The sequence below is a fragment of the Palaemon carinicauda genome, chromosome 11, assembly GCF_036898095.1.
Source record: "Palaemon carinicauda isolate YSFRI2023 chromosome 11, ASM3689809v2, whole genome shotgun sequence".
NCBI classification, from domain to species: Eukaryota; Metazoa; Arthropoda; class Malacostraca; order Decapoda; family Palaemonidae; genus Palaemon; species Palaemon carinicauda.
This window is the reverse complement of record NC_090735.1, coordinates 99460809-99466211: the sequence shown is the minus strand read 5'-3', so window position 1 is coordinate 99466211 and position 5403 is coordinate 99460809.

Genomic DNA, 5403 nt, shown 5'->3' with positions numbered 1-5403 from the left:
GGCTCTGATATCTCAGCTCTCTTCGACATCTCTGATTCTCGAGTAATATAAATCCTTAATCTGTGTTCTTTAGGAAATGAGAAAGCGTATTATAGAGTTGATAGGGAAGCAATGTGGAATGTGATGAGGTTATATGGAGTTGGTGGAAGGTTGTTGCAAGCAGTGAAAAGTTTCTACAAAGGTAGTAAAGCATGTGTTAGAATAGGAAATGAAGTGAGTGATTGGTTTCCGGTGAGAGTGGGGCTGACACAGGGATGTGTGATGTCGCCGTGGTTGTTTAACTTGTATGTTGATGGAGTGGTGAGAGAGGTGAATGCTCGAGTGCTTGGACGAGGATTAAAACTGGTAGACAAGAATGACCATGAATGGGAGGTAAATCAGTTGTTTATTGCGGATGATACTGTACTGGTTGCAGACGAGGAAGAGAAGCTTGGCCAATTAGTGACAGAATTTGGAAGGGTGTGTTGGAGAAGGAAGTTGAGAGTTAATGTGAGTAAGAGTAAGGTTATGTGATGTATGGGCAGGGAAGGTGGTGCGAGGTTGAATGGCATGTTGAATGGAGAGTCACTTGAGGAGGTGGATCAGTTTAAGTACTTGGGGTCTGTTGTTGCAGCAAATGGTGGAGTGTAAGCAGATGTACGTCAGAGAGTGAATGAAGGTTGCAAAGTGTTGGGGGCAGTTAAGGGAGTACTAAAAAATAGAGGGTTGGGCATGAATGTAAAGAGAGTTCTGTATGAGAAAGTGATTGTACCAACTGTGATGTATGGATTGGAGTTGTGGGGAATGAAAGTGACGGAGAGACAGAAATTGAATGTGTTTGAGATGAAGTGTCTAAGGAGTATGGCTGGTGTATCTCAAGTAGATAGGGTTAGGAACGAAGTGGTGAGGGTGAGAACGGGTGTAAGAAATGAGTTAGCAGCTAGAGTGGATATGAATGTGTTGAGGTGGTTTGGCCATGTTGAGAGAATGGAAAATTGCTGTCTGCTAAAGAAGGTAATGAATGCAAGAGTTGATGGGAGAAGTACAAGAGGAAGGCCAAGGTTTGGGTGGATGGATGTAGTGAAGAAAGCTCTGAGTGATAGGAGGATAGATGTGAGAGAGGCAAGAGAGCGTGCTAGAAATAGGAATGAATGGCGAGCGATTGTGACGCAGTTCCAGTAGGCCCTGCTGCTTCCTCCGGTGCCTTAGATGACCGCAGAGGTAGCAGCAGTAGGAGATTCAGCATTATGAAGCTTCATCTGTGGTGGATAACGGGGGAGGGTGGGCTGTGGCACCCTAGCAGTACCAGCTGAACTCGGTTGAGTCCCTTGTCAGGCTGGGAGGAACGTAGAGAGTAGAGGTCCCCTTTTTGTTTTGTTTCATTTGTTGATGTCGGCTACCCCAAAAAATTGAGGGAAGTTCCTTGGTATATGTATGTAGCCTATGTACGATCAGTGCAGTTTTGTGTTTGAATTGGTTTAAAGAAATGAAGTGTTAAGAACTTTGTATGATCATTGTATAATCTGTATAATAGCTGTATGGTCACTGACTAAATATTCAGTAGCCTATGATATGAAGTTTTACTAAATCATTTGATTCTATCTTATTTATCTTCCTCTTGTTTTTTTCAAAGTTTTTATAATTTTGTATATAATAGAATTTATTTGATTTTTGTTATTGTTCTTAAAATATTTTTTTTTTAATATTCCTTACTTCTCATATAGGTTATCTATTTCCTTATTTCCTTTTATCACTGGGCTGTTTTCCCTGTTGGAGCCCTTGGGCTTATAGCATCCTGAATGCAACAGAACATAAGCATATTTCGTATTTTTTTCAATAGGAAGTACCTTTTGATTTCTCATTATCTTGAAAAGGCGAGTGTGGAACAAGGTATAAATTATGTGATTATGCAATCTGTTAAGAGAAACTATTGCTTGATACCGATTTTTATGCACAAAGTGATAAATTTGTAAGAATTGTATATACTATGTTTTGTAAAAAAAAAAAATACGTTTTGGTGAGCCATCCATGTCATTTAATCTTTGTTACCACCTCGATTTGAGCACGGTTACTTTCAGAACTAGCTAAGTTGTAGGCGTAAAAGAAGTTAAAGTTAGAGCATTTGAGATTTTTCATTTTCATAATTAACTTTGGGATCATTTAAAACATGCGAATGGATGGATGTGGTGAGGAGTTATTTGGGGAGTCCACGCTAGAATTTCCGCTCCACTGAAAGTGTCACCTTGAGGTTAGGGTTCGGACTTGAGTTGTTAATGCATTATAGCACCAAACCGCAGTTCATTTGAGGAATGATGATTTCAGGGAAGGGCCAATGATAATTTCCAACACACCCATCCATACTCTATTAATTATTATTATCATTATTACTAGCTCAGCTATAACCCTAGTTGGAAAATGGGGATGACATAAGCCTAGGGCTCCAACAGTGAAATGTAGCCCAGCGAGTAAAGGAAATAAGGAAATTAAAAAATATACATAAAAGTAAGGAATATATAATATAAAATACCTAAAGATCAGTACCAACATCAAAATGGCCATGTTCAATACAAAAACATTTGCTGCAAGGTTGAACTTCTAAAGTTCTACAGATTCAACTAACTCATTGGGAAAATCATTCTACAATCTGTCCATAGCTTGAATGAAACTTCTGGAATATTGTATAGTATTATTATTATTATTATTATTATTATTATTATTATTACTTGCTAAGCTACAACCCTAGTTAGAAAAGCAGGATGATATAATCCTAGGGGCTCCAACAGGGAAAGAAGCTTAGTGAGGAAAGGAAACAAGGAAAAATAAGATATTTTAAGAGCAGTAACAGCATTAAAATAAATATTTTCTACATACACTAAGAAAACTTCAAAATACAAGAGGAAGAGAAATAAAATAGAATATCGTGTCTGAGCGTACCCTCAAGCAATAAAACTCTAACCAAAGACAGTGGAAGACCATAGTACAGAGGCTATGGCACTGCCCAAGAGTAGAGAACAATGGCTTGATTTTCGAGTGTCCTTCTCCTAAAAGAGCTGCTTACCTTAGCTAAAGAGTCTCTTCTACCCTTACCAAGAGGAGAGAGGCCACTGAACAATTACAGTGTAGTAGTTAACCACTTGGTGAAGAATTGTTAGGTTATCTCAGTGTTGTTGGGTTTATGAGGACAAAGGAGAATACAGTGTGTAAAGAATAAGGTAGACTATTCGGTGTATGTGTAGACAAAGGGAAAATGGACCGTAACCAGATAGAAGGATCCAATGCAGTACTGTCTGGCCAGTCAAACGACCACATAACTCTCTAGCGGTAGTATCCCCTAACGCTAATGATGGGGAACACAAGGCTTTTAGAAGCAACTGCATACCTAATACTACAAACAGGATGGTATAGTATGGGAAAATATAAATACAAAATGTGATCAGAATTATGAACATTCTTATGCAACATGCAAAGCGACTGTACTTAGGAATAAAAATTTAACAGACGGCAAGTTTTTGTCCTGAATTATTGAATATAAGCTGCACCTTTGTCACGATAGAAATAGAGATTTTCATTTGCTTTAGAGACGTATGCAGGTAGACGTCTAACCATGCAATGCACCCTCGAACTTTTTATTTTATGTGTTCTATAACAATAAATATATTACATCACCTGTGTGCGCAACTTCTATTTTTAGATGTTAACTGTCGAGGTTCAGGAGATCGTTTAAGAAAAAAACCCGGTTTTCAAAGATATTTGGAATATTATTGCTATCACCATTTTATAGAGCTGAAAAACTCACTGTATGGTCAAAAAGGGACGGTGACATCAGTATGTTCATATGATTGTTCAGGATAGCAAAGTTAACAAAAAATCATGGATGATTTCACCATTTCTACAAGTTGCCAGATACATGGGTAATGGAATCTTATATATATATATATATATATATATATATATATATATATATATATATATATATATATATATATATATATATGTATATATATATATATATATGTATATATATATATATATATATATATATATGTGTGTGTATATATATATATATATATATATATATATATATATATATATATATATATATTCTTACAAAGCTGGTCTAGCATAATAATTCTTTTATTCATATGTTTCATTTGTGTATTTAAGAGGTGTATAGCCAGCTCATAAGGTGAGTTCCACTCATGTAGGTTTTAGTAAATGAATGTAAATTACATAAGATGTTCATCATTCATTTAACTGTATTTTCATCTATGTTATTTTTTAAGAGTTAACATTTATTCGTGTTACAAAGTCTTATATTACTTGTTTAGGTATGCTGTATGACACACACGAGGTATGAACACGAGGGATTATGTTATCATTATGTTTCCACGTGGTTAGAAAGTGCCTGAAAATTCTTGAATTAGATTTACTCTTTTTTCTATTGTCACGAGGGTTGGTGGGTGGAGTAAGCTGAGAGAGGGTTGCCTCGCAATCAAGGTTAGCACCCCTTTTTCAACTTACTATGTTAGCTACCCTACACCGAGAGACCATGGCCCCACGCTGTGAGATTGTTCTATTAGAAAATTCTTGAAGTATTAAGTTAATATAATGTATATAGCCCCCAGAAATGCAAAAGCAGCAGAAGAAACCCAGCCTATCCATTTGAAAGAACCAGAGTTCACCTGCCCTCTCTCCTCTCAAGTGTATGTCCTCTCAAACGTGAATAAGTTTTTAACCCAATGTATATCGCATATAGTGTTGTTCAAACGTTGGTAGCATTTACTGAATGTTAATTCAAGTGTCGTACTTTAATGTGAGCATATCTAACATAAATTTTTGTAACTGACCCTTTGGGATTTGGGTTAAACAGTGAAGTGTATTTATTTTGCTTACCTGTACGGTATCCTCATTAGAACCAAAAGACGTAAATGTAACAATTACAGAAATGTAAATTTCATCATTGTTTAATCACTAGAGCGTTAAAGTGTTAACTCTTTTCATTAATTATCAAAATTAAATATTTTCATGGAATAATTCCTGTGAAACAAGTGGTTGTATAATTTTCATAAAGTAACATTTTTTTGTCTTAGTCTAAGGTTTTGTTCAGATTTAATATTTGGAGTGATCTAATTTTGATGTTAATTCTTCTGTATTATTGTTACCATTTTATAGAATATATTTATTTTGGTAAAGTGTGTATCTTTTAATCACCAATATTTTCTATTAGTGCTTTGCTTGTAATCCGTGGCTAAGAATACTGTAGAAGTAATAGGTTGGTTTTTAATAGTTCACATAAATAATCACCCCTCCTTATTTTAGTGTAAGACACCTTTGGATATTAAGTGGTTTTTATTTATTACCATCTGGGAGTTGTGTATATATTCTCAGAGCTTGGGTATTTTCATGTATAACAAATCTATGTAA